Here is a 16,988-nt window from a genome sequence, read left to right on the forward strand (position 1 = left end):
TCCCAGGCTTAACTGAGTGCAGGAGCGTGGGGCTGTGCCGCACCCCCACCCCCAGGGCCTGGCTCTGGCCCCAGGCAGCCCCCAACTGGGGAGGGAACTCGACTCCTCTGACAATCCCAGCCAGGAGTGTAAGCTCCAGCCTCTGGCTCAGTTGGCAAGAGCAGCCGCCCAACTTGGCTTGAAGGAATTCCCTTGAAAACCCATCCAGGCTGCTGGAGGCTCCCACCACTTGGCAGCGAGCCGAGTTCGAACTGTTGGCTTGTAATCCTCTGAGTTCCCCACCCCCACCCATGCCATTTTTTTTTTTTTCAGAGAGAGAGAGAGAGGAAAGAGAGGAAAGAGAGGAGAGGAGAGAAGAAGGGAGGGAAAGAGGGGGGAGGGAAAAAAGAAGGGAGGGAAGAAGGGAGGGAGGGAGAGAGGGCCAAGACAGGAAGATAGAGAGGTTTTTCTGTATGCCATCAAATTATTTCAAGACATCCCAGAAGAAATCTTGCCCTCACACCACCCTGAAGCCGCAGGACTGCTTTCCCAGAACTTGTCTCTAGGACTCTCACAAATGGCCCTTGCAGACAGAATCCCTTCCCGGAGTGAGTCTGTCCTCCTTTGCAGGCTGGTTTTCCTTCCCCTCCCCTTCTCTTAGCTATTCCCTTTGTGAATCTTCCTTAATCTGCACCCTGCCCAAGTCATCAGCTTCTGCCCCTCCAGGACGCTCCACGCGCCACCTCCAGGTGGGCACAGACTGTCCCCTCTGTCTAGGATGACCCCTCACCCCCTCTTAGCCCCTCTCAACACCTCTCACCTCCTCTCACTCCCTTTCACCTCCTCTCACCTCCTGTATAAAGCAAGTTACATATGAGATAAACAAGAAATAATTAACAGAGAGAAGCATTAGAATTAAGAGGGATTGGGAAAGGTTTCCTCTAGAAGGTGGAATTTGAGGGAAGCCGGGAGATGGGTGTGAAGAGGGACATTCCAAGGATAGGGGATGGCCAAGGAAGATGCTCAAAGGCAAGAGATGGCTCATACAGCAGCCAGGAGATCAGTGGCACTGAATTAAAAAGTTAAGTTGGGGAGAAAGGTGTGAGAAGACTAGATTATGAAGGCTTTGAATGCCACACACAGTGTTTTGTATTTGATCCTGGAGGTGATAGGGCACAACTGGAGCTTACTGAGTAGGGAGTAGCATCATTGGAGCTAGTTTAGGCAAATCACTTCAGTGAATGAATGGAGGATGGATTGGAGGGGAGACTTGGAGCGGGCAGACCCCCCCAGTGGCTATCGCAATAGTTCCGATGTGAGGTGATAAGGGTCTTCACTAGGGTGGGGGCAATGTCAGAGGAGAGAAGGGGGCACATTTGAGAGATGTCACAAAGGTGAAATTGACAGGCCTTGGCACCATATTGGACATAAGGGGGTGAAAGACAGTGAGGAGTCCAGGATAACTCCTTGGTTGGGAGCCTGGGAGACTGGGAGGAGGGTGTTGCCCTCCATAGTATAAGGGAAGGTAGAAAGTGGGGAGGGTTTAGAAGAAAGATAAATGAGTTCAATTTTGGACTCAACATTGAGTTTCAGATGTCTACTAGACATCCAATTCAAGATATCTGAAAGGCAGTTGGGTGGTGCAAAACTGGAGGTCAACAGAGAGATTAGGGCAGGATGCATAGACCTGAGAATCATCAGCATAAAGATGGTCATTAAATCCATGGGAGCTGATGAGATCACCAAGTGAAATAGTCTAGAGAGAGAAGAGAAGACAGCCCAGGAGAGAACCCTGAGGGACACCTACAGTTAGAAGAGATGATCTGGATGAGAATCCAGAAAAGAGAAGGAGCAGTCAGAGAGGGAGGAGAAGAAGAAAGAGTGGTATCCCAAAAATCTAAAAAGAAGAGAATAGTAAGGAGAAAAGGATGGTCAACAGTGTCAGGCTGTGGGGAGATCACAATGGGTGAGGATTGAGAAAAGGCCATTGGACTTGCTGGCTAAGATATCATCGGTACCTTTGAAGAGGGCGGTTTGGGGTAGGATGATAAGGTCTGCAGCCACATTGTAAGGGGTTAAGAAAAGAGTGAGAAGAGAGACAGTGGAAGCATCTCCCATAGACACAGCCTTTTTAAGTTTAGCTACAAAAGGCAGAAGAGATTTAGGAGGATAGTGGGGATGGAAGGATCAAGTGCGCGTTTTTCAGGATGGGGGAGACATGGACACGTTTGTGGGCAGTAGAGAAGGAGCCAGCAGAGAGGGGGAGATCAAAGAGAAGTGAAAGTGGGAATGACAGAGGGGCCAACCTGTCAGAGGAGATGGGATGGAAGGGGATCTCTTGTGCAGGTAGAGGGTTCAGCCTTGCTAAGGCCACCTCCTTCTGTAAGAGGGGGTGAAGGAGAGAGGGGCAAAAGGCACCTGAGTGATGGGAGATGAGGAACAGGGGAGAAGGGGAAGCTCACCGCTAATGGCCCCCATTTTTTTTTTGTAAAATATGAGGCAAGAGTCACAGCTGAGAGCGGGAGAAAAGGGAGCCATAGGAGATTTGAGGAAGGATGAAAAGGTTTGGAAGAGCCACGGTGGAGAGTGGGAGAGTGAGTTGATAAGGGAGGTGGAGTAGGATTGCCTGGCAGCAGAGAGGGCCCTGCTGAGGTTGTGTAACATAAATCTGCAGAGAACCTCATCAGAGACGTTCTCCACCTGCGTTCAGCAGCTCTTGTGTGGGTATAGGAGCAAAGGTGATGAATGGTGGGAGTGACCCAAGACTGAGGCATAGTCAAATATATGATGAGGGAGGGGGCCAGGAATTCAAGAGAAGACAACTGTGTAGAGCTGCAGCTCAGGCCAAGAGAGAGGTAAAAAGTCAATCGCTATGGTCAGATGAGGGGGGGTCAGAATTCTTGACCATGAAGGTTGTGCATTTGTGGGTGACGGCAAGACCAACGGCATGACCATCTTTGTGTGTGGCTGAGGCGGGGTGGAGGAGGAGCTCCAGGGAGGTGAGCCTGGGGGGGAGGGGAGGGAGGAGGAGGAGCTAGTGAGCCTGGGGAGGAGAAGGAGCTCCGGGGAGGAGAAGGAGCTCCCGGGAGGTGAGCAGATCGAGGAGCTGAGTGGTTAGGGTTAGGTTTGAGGGAGAGTTGTTTATGCTGAAGTCCCCAAGAACGAGGACAAGAGCTGGGGAGGAAAAATTGTGAGTCATTGAGGAAGGAAGGGGAGTGACTTGGGGATCTATAGGCAATAGCTACCAGCATTTTGATTGGATGGGAGAGATGAATGGCATAAACCTCAAAGCCAGAGAGATTATTGTGTGATGGAGGGAGGGGGAAGACCTGGAAGTGGCCGTAGGGAGCAAGCAGGGTTCCTCCTCCCCCTGACCTGCAGAGAGCGAGGGAAGGGGCAGCCAGGACCTCAGAGGGAGGCCGGGGAGGCTGGGTCATTGGGGGAGCCAGGTCTCAGTAAGAGCTACAAGATGGAAGGAGTGGGAGAGAAAAAGACTTAGGATAAATTGCTGTAACCAACATGTTCTTAATTTGGCAAGAGGTCTCCAGTGGAGTGCCCCAGGGATCCTGCCCTGGTGAACCTAGAAATCAATTTAATTCAACTCAACAAACATTTACCAAACTCCTGTAATGGACCAGGCATGATTCTAAGCACCAGAGATAGGAAGACAAAAGCAAAAATGGTTCCTGCCCTCGAAGAGATTGTATCATACCAGGAGGAAATATCTGAACAAATAACTGTAAGAAACACCCAATGTAAATGGAGATGGGAGAAACTCTGCTCCCTGCGGGCAAAGCTGATTACATGAAGGTGATGCTTGCACAGGGCCTCAAATGGGGGGTTCCAAGAGGCTGAAGTGAGCAAGGAGCACAGCCTCTGGCAAAGAAAGTCACAGATGCAGGAGATGACATGCCACTTACTGGGAAAAGCAAGTGTATGGGAAAGGCAGCAATATGAAATCTGGTTGGAGATGCAGTTTAAAGCCGTTGCCTTCTGAACAGAGGACTTTACAGCCCATCCTTGAGGCTCTAGGGAGTAAATGAAGTGTCTCGATGTAAGGAGAGACATTGTCCCACGGGTCCTTTGGGACCACCAATCGGGCAGTGCCTGGAGGATGGATAGGAGGAGAGACATGGGGCAGGGAAATGACTAGGAGAGAGCCCTGTGAATGGAGAGGAGAGGAGAGGAGAGACATGAGATCTAAGGGAAATTCCATTCAGTTCACTTCAATCCCATTAGCATTTATTAAGCACCTACTGTGCGTCAAGCACCATGCTAGGTATTGAATATACTGAGAAAAATGCAAGCCTCCCTGCCCCAAGGAGGTTGCCTTCTAAGGTGGAGAGGAGCACAACACATATACATATGAGAGTAGCCAAAAGAGATGGCAAGTAAACACGTGGGAGAGATCCCAAAGGTCCTTGTGCAGGAGGCGGCATTCGAGCTTTGAAGAGACTGAGGGATTCTGCGAGGTGTGGCTGAGGACATTCTGAGCACGAGGGATGGTCTCTGTTAGAGAGGAGATGCAAAGGCAGGAAATGCAGAGTGTGAAGAGAAGTACCATACACCAATCAGGGACAGTCAGGCTAGAGGCAGACTGTGAAGGGGTTTAAACGCCAAGCGGAGATGTTTCTGATTTATCCAGTAGGTAATAGGGAGCCAGTGAAACCCTTGAGTGAGAGAACAGCCCAGTGTGCCTCGGATCAGACCAGCGCCTGAGGAGCATCACTTTGGGAGCTGGGCAGAGGATATGCTGGAGAGGATGGAGGCCGGAGGCCGGGAGACCCATCAGGAGGTTGTTGGGATAGTCCAGCAGTTTCATAAAAACCTGAAGCAGGCTGGTGGCTGCAAGCATGGGAGAAGGAAGGCTGTGGAGGGAAGCAGCAGGATGGGGAAGCAGGCAGAAGCGGAAGATGGAGGAAGGTCAGCTGTGTGTCCAGCCCAGCAGAAGCACGGGACGATGCTGGATTGACTGATGACTTCAGCGTTGCAAGGCTGGGTACCTGGGAAGATGGTGGTGCCTTTGGTAGCTATAGCAAGGTTAGGGAGAGGGAAAGGTTCTGTTTGGAACATGCCTACGAGACATACACTTTGAAACAGCCCCCGGGCAGTCGGTGATGTGGCCTGGGGCGCAGAGGAGAAGCCAGGTGATGTGGTGGATAGGGTGCAGGAAGACCTGAGTTCAAATCCAGCCTCAGACACTTACTAGCCGTGTGATCCTGAGTAAGTCACTTCATTGCTATCCACCTTAGTTTCCTCATCTGTAAAATGATGACAATAATAGCCCCTTCCTCCTAGGATCGTTGTAAGATTTAAATGAGAGAATATTTGTCAATCATCAGACAAAGCTTACCATGCCAGGATCTGTCCTCATCATGGTGATGAGTAGTAGCAGGCCTGAGAGCTGCCTGCATAGACATGGTGACCGAGCCCTGGGATTCCAGGGGCTGCTGGGCTCCCCCCTCCATTCCTGACTGGCTCAGCCTCCCTGAGAGTCCAGCTTCTCTGCTGGCCCTGACTGCACCCAGTCCCGGCAACCTTCTCTGAGCTGCTGTCTGAGCCGTCACGTCCAGCAGCTTAGTCAGCGGAGCTGCCCAGCCTGGAGTCTGCCCTGGGACGAAATTTCCTAGACTCGGCATGCTCAGGAACAGGACGATCATTCACTATTGCCAGAGAGCTACTAGCTAAAGGTATGAAAAGGCTAGTGGGGGGCTCTCCCGCACCCTGCCCCCACTCTAGACTGAGGCATCTGTGACCGTGGGGGAGGGCGGTTCAGAAGCACAAACACCTTTGGTTTGGATGGGGCCGGGAGAGGCGCGCAAGGTTTGTTAGGAGGTCTGGCGGGTGGCAGGGTGGTGGCCAGGGTCTTTTCATCCAGCCCATGCCATCACCGCTCTCTCAAGGCATCTTCAAAGAGCTTAACGTCAGTGCTGGTGTCTGCAGCGGGGAGGCAGGCAGCCGAAATCACCACCACCGCGTCCCATCGGCTACCTCAGATGCACAGCCAACACTCAGGGTGGTATTTCCAAGCTGTGCCTGGGTCTGCCGCGTGGGTGGGAGCAGCTGGGTGTCTGCATGTTCGCGTCTGCCTCAGGCTGCCCGGCGTCCCACCCGCTCCATCTTCTCCAGAGCAAGGTCATTTTCTAAGGCTTCTTCCCCGGGGAGGAGGAGGTGGGTGAATGAGGACATACGTCTAGTATGCGCTGGGATAAAACCTCCCAACCGCGGGCACCGCCAGGGGCCTGTCTGGACCCCCAGCTCCTCCCTTGCCAGCTGAGCCATTCTCCCCAGAGGCCCTTGAGGGAGGTCCAAAGCTTCAGACTGGCAGGACTTCACGGGACTTTGGATTTGAGACCCTCACTTTCTTCTTAGCAGATGCAGGGAAGAAGGGATGAGCGGTGGACTTTGGGAACACGGGCGTGACTCGGTGTTCCCTCTGCCCCCAGGAGGACTGGGCATTGCTTGGGTGATAGGATGAGAGATGTTCCTAAGAGTTCCCCTTCCCCCACCTCATTCACGAAAATCACTGCATCTTTGATCAGGAGCCGGAAAAGGCCTCAGAGTCCACCTAGTGCACCCTTTCCTTCTTAGATCAGAAAGCAAAGGACCGGAGGAGTCACATGACTTCTTGTCACAAACTCACACAGTGACAGAACCTAGTTTCAAAGGCAGCAGCTCAGCCCCCTCCCCCACCTTCACACTATGGTGCCCAAGAGTCCTACCGTTGGTCAGTCACTCCCTTGGGTTAAACTCCCCATGCAGCGTAGGTCATTATCAGCAGGGCCCCCAGCTCTGCCCTGGCTGAGCTCAGCAGTTTATGACATCCTGCGAATGCCTAGTTCTGGGACTGGAGAAGACCCTCATCTCAAGGCCCTGTGCCATGCGAGGCCTTCACGATTCCCCAGCTAGCTGCCAGTGTCTCTGCCCTCCTCCCCAAAGCACCTGGCGTCGAATTGGCACATATCCACATTGTGTTCCCCCGCTAGAATAGAAGCCTCCTCAAAGAACCAGAAACAGGGCAGATGCCCAGCCGTCAGGGAGTGGCGCAGAGTTTATAAAGGTTGACTGAAAGAAGGTACATGGATGTAACGGAACGGTACCGTGCTGTAAGGAAGGACAATGTGATGAACCCGAGAAGCCTGGGAAGATCTACACGAACTGATGTGGAGGGAAGCGAGCCAAGCCAGGAAACCACATACACGATCAGACTTTGAAGCTGTTCATCCTTCAGTCTCGAAGAGGACCGATGACATCGCCAGGCTGATGCATGAGGTAGAGCTGCACAAACTCACCTCGTGCAAATGGAAACAGCCAGATGTGCACCAAGCCAAAACATCAGAAGGGAATGCTTAAGAAAGAGCAGAAGCTCCAGAGGACCCAGATCACTTGACTTTCATCTTTGTGGAGGCTGAACACACCCCAAGCTCCGACTAGAGCCTCCAAGGGAAAGCAAAGAAAAGGATGTGAATGGAAGAAGAAAGAGACCATGGGTTCTAGAGTCTAAGGACCTGAGTTCAAATCCTGCCTCTGATGGTTATGTAGCAGGGGGTTAGGCTTACGACCCTCCCTCATGCAGAACTGACATGGGGGCTTACCTCCCTCTCTCTCCCTGCTACTCACGGGCTCATTTTCCTTATTCATTCTCATACCAGTTTCTAAGGTAAATGTGAAATTTATTTTAATATCTCCTTAGTTACAAAAATTGTCATTAATTAATCATTGGGATCTGAACTTCCTCCTAGTTTATTTATATTAAGTATTAAATAAAGCTGGAGAAACATTTTCCCATAAGTGATTACATGTATGTATGTATGTATGTATGTAGGAGGCAGGTACATGGCTCAGTGGACACAGTGCTGGGCCTGGAGTCAGGAAGACCTGAGTTCAAATCCAGCCTCAGACACTCGTTAGCTATGTGACCCTGGACAAGCCACTTCACCTCTGTTTGCCTTCATCCACTGGAGAAGAAAATGGCAAACCATTCCAGTGTCTTTGCCAAGAAAACCTCAAATAGGGTCATGAAGACTGAACAGCAGCACGCTATTAATAGCATGGCAAACACTAAAATGCAGACATGAAACATTATTTCTATGACCCGTGAGAAAGATCACAGGCCAAGTACCCTTTAACCATAGCTACAGCTGGGATCTCCTGGGACCATCGTGTGACCAGACACCATTTAAAGTCATTTCTCAAGAATTCTGTACATGATTCCTCACAAAATGAGATTAAAATCAGTTTTCCCAGGAAAGAAGCTTTCTTTGCAATTTCTCTTCAGCCACCCCAGTTCACAGTCCCTCTGAACGGACTGTGGAGCCCTCAGACATCCCAGAGAAGCAAGCGGGAGTGTTAGGGAAAGTTCAGCTGTGATTCCACGATTCCGGTGCCTCCCCGGGAGAGGAGAACAGGTTTGTTTCTCTGAGGGAGACACCCGGGAATTGGGCCTTTGGTTCCATTTACAGTCAGGTCATCTCTGTGGCCCTTAGTTTCTTCAGCTGTACACTGAGAGTCTTGGGCTCAGTGGCCTCTGAGGGTCTTCCAAGTCTCAGTTGTGAGCTGTGGACTCTCCTACTCTGGCTTTGAGAGGGACATCAGAGAGGAAAACAAATAATGGCAGCCAAGAGGAGGAGGAGGGGGAGGGGGAGGAAGACGAAGAGGAAGAGGAGGAGGAAAAGAAGCAAAAGGCTTCCAGGCGTTAGACTGAAGGAACAGCCGTTGCTCATACATGTTTTGATCGCTCACAGGTGTTTTTCATTCCATTCCCTCCAAGTTATTAAAAGCCAGGCAAATTCCACTGGCTTCACACCATCGTTCTGGGTGGCAATTCTTTACTAAAAATCTCCATGCACAGACTGAGGCTTCCGTCACAGCCGAGCATGCAGAATGTTCCTCAGCTAAGGCGGGATGATCCGGTAGCCTCCCGACCCCGCCCAACACTAACCCCCACCTCTAATTCCCCCTCCCCGTTCCCTGTCCCCACCCATCACGAGCACACCCTGGATTCCCGTCTGAGCCAAGAATGTTCAAGGACTCAGCCCCACGCCTCAGTCCCATTCTCCGAACCCACAGGTGAGGTCAGGGTTTCCACACAGCTGCCTCCGCTGTGTGAGAGACTGCAAAGGCGCACGGGCTGAGTTGGGACGTCCCCATCTGCCTCCTCAAACCTAGCTTCTGCCCAGCTTTCCTATTCCTGTCCAGTGGACACTATCCTCTCAGTCACCCCAGGCTGGAAACCACGGTGCCCTCTGCATTCTGGACCTCCTTCTGGCACATTCTTTCCCTCTGTTCACCTTTACTGATGCCTGGCTGCTCACTGCCAACAAGACCACATCCTTGGCTTTCTTCTCCAGCATAACTATCTAGTCTCAGTCTCAGTCTCAGTCTCAGTCTCTCTCTCTCTCTCTCTCTCCCTCTCTCTCTCTCCCTCTTCCCCCCGTCTGTCTGTCTGTCTCCTTTTCTCTATCTCCATCTCTGTCTCTCTGTCTCTCTCTCTCTCCCTCTGTCTCTCCCTGTCTGTCTGTCTCCTCTCTGTCTCCATCTCTCCTGTCAGTCTGTCTGTCTGTCTGTCTGTCTCTCTCTCTCCTCTCTCTTTCAGAGGGGGTATCCCATTCCTTGCTCCCCATTTTCTCTTCCAGACTTTCCCTTTACCTCCTTCATTCAGCAACCTTTCCTCTTTCGAAGTCCACACATGTAAAGTTTCTGCTCAATCTCAGGGTGAGAATGAGAAACCTCAGGCTTTGCCCCAGGTTGCCAAGACTTAAAAGGAGTCAACAACACAGTCCTTGAGACCCTTCTTGACCCACCTCTTGCCCCACACACAAAATTTCCCATGTCCAGCTTTGGGCTCCATGTTACACTTGGGAGCTTTGAGGATAGTCAGACTCATTAAAAAGGCCCCAGTGCTTTTGAATGAGCCATTTATAAAGCAATTTGCAGAAACCTGAACCCATGGTCCTGGGCCTATCCTCAGAATACCACGGTCCTCACCAAGTCTCTGCCAAGGGATCTCCCCAGATCACGAGGATCATTCCTGGGGAGGGTGTGGAGACAGCTTGTAGCAGGACTCTGCAGAGCTCTAAGGGGACCCCCTAAGCCCTTCCCAGCCATGATCCATTGTGGTATGGCCAGGGAGAATGGGGAGGTGGAAGGAGGAACAGTCGCCACACTTTCAGGTCTGAACCTGGACAAATGGAGGATTTGTCTCAGTCATCATGCATTACCTTTAGGTAACTTGATTAGTTTTGAATTTTAAAAACCTCTGCATTACCAGGCACCCCAAAGATCATCTAAACCCCAACACCTTTCCCAAGAGCAGGACAATCAGAGGCATGGGCCCCTGGTGGGGGCCCAGAGAACTGCTCCCAGGCATCTTACGGAGCTCTAGTCTCCTGACTTCTAGTCCCTGTTAAAATTCAGGAGCAAACCCTTGCCAAGAACGTTGGTCTGAAAAGAGCCGGTGAGAGATCCACTGCCCTGGATACTAAGAGTAAAGGCTGAGCCCCACTTCCTGCCCGGCTCAGCTCCACATTGGCTTTCCCCACCCTGCAAGGGCCTGCATAATGCCCAAAGACTGAAATGATGGCTGAATTTCTCTTCCCACTGGCTTCAGGGTCTTCACTGAGCACAGCAGGCATTGTACAGAGCCTGAAATGTCAGTCCCCAATGGAATATTGTGATGGTTTCAAGGCTCAAACTCCCCTCCTCCACAAAGCCCTGAGAAAAGCAATCCAGGGAGAAGCCATGAGGACATGGTGCCTTTCTTGTCCAATGGTGCTGGTGAGTTGGGCCCAAATCACCAAACCTGTGATTTCATTAGTGCTGGATACTTCCTCTACCCGGCACCCTTGGACTCTGAAATCTATAGTCTAAGAGACTGTCTAAGAGGCATTGAGAAGTCCCACAGCTCTTGTGTCCTAAGTGAAACTGGAATCCAGGCCTTCTTAACCTAAGGCTAAGCTTTGGTCCATTACCTGGGGGGGTCTACCCCGACCAGAAGTGGTTTGGAAGTCTCTATCCCCCTGGAGAAGGGAGACTTGGGGCCATTTTGTCCTGTGGCCATGCCCCCCCCCCAGCCCCAAAGACTAGGAAATCAGCTCTGGAGCTCCTGCTAGAAACTCAGCCTTGTGGGCTCACATCACAGCTGCCCCCGGGCTCTCTCCATCTTTGGGATCAAAGCAGAGGATGGAGACCCGAGGGCCGTTGTGCTTTTATTAAGTATTTCAGCAAAAAACGCCTACTACATCCACATTATTTTCCCCTGTTTTGTAAAAACACAGCTAAGTCAGAGCTAAGAGGATTATGGGGCCTTTCTAAAAGCTGCTTGTCAAAGGGGGCCCTTGCCCACCAGGGTCCTCTCTGACACCCCACCCACAGCTTTTCCCCGATCATCGGGCCGACAGACATCTATCCTTTCAGCCCCAACGCCCAGCAGCCCCACCAGCTTGAGGCTGCACTCCGACCGAGGCCCCATTCTTCTGCAGGCCTCGGCTCTGGGAGAAGGCTGAAAACAGCAATTTGTGTTTGGTTCGGCAGGCCTGGGAAGGGAAAAGGCAGGCTGGGCTGCCTCTGGGGAGAAAGGTCGCCTCTTTGGCTTCTGGGCTGAATGCCTTCTTGAGAACTCGTTCAGGAGCTTCGTGGCTTGTGCAGAAAGCCCCACAGATGTTGACATTTTTTTCATCCCTGGGTTAAGATGTTTTCTATAGGCTTTTATTCCTCATTTGTTACTTCTTTATTATCCGAGAGTTTTTCAGAGGGTCGGTTAGTTTTTTCCTAAAGGCGTTGACTCAGCTCTCTGAAGAGAGCAGCGGTGGCAGCGGCCAGCCGCATTCTTCTCTTGGGCCCTTTCTTCCTCGCCTCCCGAGGCAGGCCCGGGGCCTTGGGCCTTTTTGTTGAGAACAGCAGGTTGCTGTGGCCGCCGGGGTCAGTCCTCAGAGCCTCTCAGGGGGTCCCCTTTGTGCTGCCCTCCCTGGCTTGCTGCACACTGGCTCAGGGGCTGTGAAAGGCCAGGCATGTTTCTGGTTGCAGGCAAACATTTCTACAAATCATTTCTTGGAAAGTAATCTTGAGACCTAGCCCTTCCCCCCCTTCCCCCCCCCCCCCCCCCCCCCCCCCCGAAGCCACGCTCCAGGACACTGGGAGAATGGGCTTACATCAGCAGCACCCCAAAGGTGAGGTGGAAAGTGTGAGTCCAGAGAGAGCCTGAACATTACAGTTATCTCTGTCCGGAACACTGGGCTGTTGTTACAGTCACACGCACGCTCTCGATGTTCTCGCACACCATTTGTAATTTGTCTTTTCATATTTTCTTTTATTTTTCATCTGACTTGTGGGTCAAAAGATCCTTTAGACCCCGGTCATCAGACAAGACTTCAGGCTCAATCTCGGGGGCTCCCCTCTAATACTAATCCTAGTTGCCTCCCTCCAGAAGTCTCCAAGGGCCTTCTGCCTCCCAACTCACCTCATGGTGAAAGGCTTCCAAGCATAACACTGACCAGGGTCATTAAGGGCCTGCAAACAAACAAAGAAGGGACTCACATCCAGGCTCCTTTGGCCCATCACAAGCTAGGGTCCCTACCCCTCTGCATGAGTCACATTCCACCTCATCAGCTGGTGGCCAGTGTGTTGGTAATGAGCCTTTTGTCACCTGATAGCTGGCACTCAGCTCCTCTGGTCCTCAGATGAGCCAGTCACCAAGGCCCATTCCTAGAGGCAACCCAGCCTGATAGGACTCAGCAGCCTTATGCCCCATGAGAACAGGCTAGAAGCACCTAAAGTTAATCACCCCCATGTCACAAAAGGACTTGGGTGGCAGAAGAAAGAGCTTCTCCTGCGCTACTCTCTAGCTCATCCTAGCTCTCGAGATGCTTAAGTAACAGCACCCGCAATGCTTGGTGCCTTCAATCCTCAGCTAGATTATGGTCTGTAAACTTTGCCTCATGGATGGATGGAGACCCAGACAGAGAGCCTCACCAAAGAAGCCAGGGCAAGTCTCGTGCCTTTGGGCTACCATGCTGAAACTTCAGGGGTCTTCAGCTTGGGCTGTTCCCTCATTTCACTTAGAAGCAAAAGAAAGGCTTCATAAAACCCACATACCATCCCCGTCCCCATCACCACCACCATCCCCATCACCTTTATCCCCATCCACGTCCCCACTATCACCATCGTCACCACCATCACCACCACCATCACCACCATTCCCATCATCATCACCCTCCCATTCACAGAGAGCTTTAATTTTATTAAAGGGTTTTCCCAGAAGGCTGGTCTTAGAAGGATCATTATCCCTATTTGACAGATGATGAAACCGAGGTTCTGAAGGGTCGGAGGATCATCATCAATCTCAAGCTAGAAAGGATGGTAGAAGCCATTTCATTCTATCCCCTCATTTTTCAAATGAGGACACCGAGGCCCAGAGGGGCCTCGACTTTCTCCGGGATGCAGGGGGAGCAGCCGGAATGCTCATTGTTCCCAAGATCCCAGCAATGCATAAGAATCAGGGAAGGCTTCCATGTGGCTGCCGCCTGGGGAGCCAGCCCCTCCTCCTGGTTCTGGACCTTTCCCTCGGACAGGCAGACCTGCCATCAATAGGGCTTGGGGACCACAGTCAGAAGCTATTCAGAGCCCAGCACATTGTATTCTCTGGCATTATGGCTACACAGAAGAGTGGCCTCCTCAGCCCTTGGGGCCCTTCCCCCTCAGCAGCAGCAGGGAGCCCCCAGGAGGAGCTCTCAGCAGGCCGGGCCAGGCAGGCCAGGCAGGCCAGGCAGAGGTTACAGGTGCTTTTCATCCCGCCACACGGGAGAGCACCAACGTCCTGCTGCTAGAAATTTGTCCGCATATTTTGTCCTCATTCATAGGAGGGCCAGGGTCCAGGAAACACTGGCTGGAGACGATAACTTGATTAAGACCGGGGACAGAAGACACGGCCATTCCAAGGCGGTTCAAAGGAATCCGGGCTTGGGGCCCTTAACCTCTCCTCTGGAGACTGCTCCATTTTTCTAGTAATTGCTTCATTGTCCCGGCAGAGAACAGTGGCCTGGGAGCGCCTGGCTCCCAAGCCATCCTCAAATGTGCTCAGTCACGTACAAGTCCAGGCAGCGATGACACCTCCCCACCAGCCCCAAGCTGCATCCCACGGGCACCCCCTCGGGCCAGGACCCAGGCTGGGCCTTCTGCAGTGACCCTAACACGAGGCAGTCATTCAGCAAGGTGCCCTCCTCCCTCCAAGGAGACAGCAACGGCCCCAGAATGGGGGGGGGGGTGCTGAGGTTCTCTGGAGTGCTCTTGGGTTCATAATTAACCGCCCTCTGCAACCCAGGACAAGCTATTAGACAGGAGTCAGCAAGACCGGAGTTCCAATCCTACTTCACACACATCCTAGCTACGTGACCCCGGGCAAGTCACTTAACCTCTCTGAGGCCTCAGTTTCCTCATCTGCAAAAGTGAGAGGATGGACTTGGTGGTCTGCAAGGTTCCCTCCAGCTCTGTACAGCGTGGTGCTGGAAGTGGCCGTTGGAAAGCCTTGGGCTGGAATCCCATTCTCAGTCACTTGTTAATGCTACGATGCTGGCCAAGTTCCCTGGGCCTCAGTTTGCACATCTGTAATGTTATGCGGCTGGACTAACCAGCCACTGGGGTTCCATCCAGCATTCAATCTGTTATCCCACATGAAATTCTCCTTGAATCTTAAAGGGCCCTAAAATGTCAGAGATCATTTGTCATTATTATGAATTACAGTGTGGTGAGCGGGTGCTCTCCTGTCCTCTCCCCCCCCCCCTCCACCCGTGCTGCTGGCAGCTCATCCCATCAGCAACATTGTTCATAAACGTCCCATGCTGAGTAGGACAGAAGACCCTGCAGTACAGGCACACCCCACCCCCACCCCACAGGAGACACATAGAAGAAACCTTCTGAATCACTTGCTAGCTCTCTTCCCGCCCCTTACCTTTTAACCCGTGGCTGGCTGTTGTCAATCAAGGATATTCTTGGAGAGCTTTTCCCTGAAGGAACAGGATGCATCGCCACCCAAGTAGCCCCTGAACTGGGGGAATTCTCTGTGCGAATGAAAGTAAGTCCGTGCGTTTGTGGCGCTGAGGAAGCGCCGGGCCAGCCAGGCACACTCCGTTTCTGAATCCCGTTCCCCATGATTTAACCCACCGTTGTCCCCACGAGAAATACCGCATCTTTGGGCCTCCGACTTGTGTCAGGGGAATGGAATTTTTTTTGAACCACTAAACTGCATTATTCCGCTGCAAACAAAAAAATGAACAAAAGAGAAGTGAGAGAAAGGGGGACTTTTTTTTTTTAAGTACCTTCCTCTCTGATTTCCTAATAATTACAAGTGGGCCAGGGGAAGGAATGCACCCCAGTGGCATTCCAGGAACACAACAGACAAGATGCTGGTCTGGGAAGAGAGTCCTTCCTCGCACCGCTTTGCCCAGGTGCGGGCACCCCTTCTATCCTGTGGGCAAAAGCTTGACCCTGAACGTGAGACCATTTGCCTCGGGCCTTTCCATCTGCCTTCGAGACCCTGACTGTTCACCAGGCAGGTTGGCACCCCTTCTGACTGTGCCCAAATCGCCTACAAAATTCACGTCCTCGTTGCCTTGAATTTAGTCTTGAACAGAGGGTGGCTTTGATATTTACTCCCAAACCAGGGAGTGATGGAGGGAGGGCCGCAGCAAACCCGGCCTTGCCAATGGATGTTCCAGGCTGGCGGGCACCTCAGAGAGCCCCGAGGTTGGTAACTCAGACTCTCGCTGATGGAGAGGCCTGTGTAAAGGGGGCGTTCCAATCTGCCCAGAGTGACGTACAATACATTGTGCCTTTTCACCGGGGCGTTCATTCCGGTAGCTAAGAAAGGAGGCTGCCACACCGCCAAGCGAATCTTTAATGGTGTCGTGGGAACAATGCTGGGGCATTCTGCCGGCGCTCATTACAGAATCATCGGAGATGCTCCGGGAGCATTTCCCACTAATTACCATAAATAGCCGAAAGCCCCCTGCGCCCCCTCCCCAGGCAGGTTCCGCAGCCTTGTCCCACCTCGGCCTCCGCTAGGAGGCCACGCCCCCCCACACAAAGAAGGGACTTTATATCCTGCTCGCCCAAGCCCGAGCTTTCTAAAGAAAAGACAAACAGGGGGTGGATTAACATAACTTACTTGCGGACTAAACAAACAGGCCACTTCCGCCTCTGTGGGCCGCGGGATAAAAGCCCCTCCATCCCATCGCTGCTGGCTAGGCTGCCACTCAAGGCTTTCCCAGGCTGTATCTAGGAAGACAAAGAGAGGAAGGACTGGACACGTCTCAAGAGGACGCTGAGCCCTAGCCAAAGGCAGGAAAATACCAGGCCTTCCCCCTCTCACGCTCAGGGCGGGGACCCTCCGGTGGTGCCTGGCCCAGGCCAAGAGTCAAGGGATTCTATCTCATCTTCTCTGTCCTACTAAACCGGGAGCCACTTATTCCAGACACCATTATCCCATTTGTAGACAAGGAAGCAGAGGGCCCAAGGATGAAGAGTCTTGCCTAGAGTCACATATCTTGTTATTGTCAGAGGCAGGATTTAAACCCTGACCATGCCTCTGTGGGCCTCTGTGCCCACAGCACTGAGCTGCCCGGGGAGGAGCTTGAGCAGGGGCTTGGGTATACCCAAAGGTCAGTCAATGGATGGCCCCAAAGCCTCAGTGAGAATCAATATCTCTATTTACTTTTAAATAAAACCATTCGAGGATGCAGCCAAGATGGTGGCAGAGGAGGAATCCCTAGAGCCTAGCTTCCCCTACAGCTGCTCCAACAATGGTCTGAGAAGACCAATGGACCAAGTAGTCAATGAGAAATCCCAAACTCCAATGGGTCGTCTTCTTAGCCCAGAAAAACAGATTTTCCTGAAAGACAAGTGAACAGGGCAGGACCTTTATAACAAGGGTGGACAAGGATTACAGATTCAGCATCCAGAACCCTCAGCTAGGCTTGTGTGCAGGGACACCCAACCACATCCGGAGCTTAGCCCAG

At 52.2% G+C, this 16,988-nt stretch overlaps 1 long non-coding RNA gene across 1 annotated transcript; it reads right to left on the reverse strand.

Annotated features, from left to right (window-relative positions):
* Window positions 1–13,173: 13,173 nt before the first annotated feature.
* Window positions 13,174–16,236, reverse strand: LOC114033358. The gene is made up of 3 exons (XR_003567971.1): window positions 16,139–16,236; window positions 14,924–15,227; window positions 13,174–14,674 (listed from the first exon to the last, which is right to left on the reverse strand). It is a non-coding gene; the product is annotated as an uncharacterized LOC114033358 (long non-coding RNA).
* Window positions 16,237–16,988: the final 752 nt, after the last annotated feature.

The sequence above is a fragment of the Vombatus ursinus genome, unplaced genomic scaffold (genome assembly GCF_900497805.2).
Source record: "Vombatus ursinus unplaced genomic scaffold, bare-nosed wombat genome assembly UNPS02006874.1, whole genome shotgun sequence".
Classification (NCBI taxonomy): Eukaryota; Metazoa; Chordata; class Mammalia; order Diprotodontia; family Vombatidae; genus Vombatus; species Vombatus ursinus.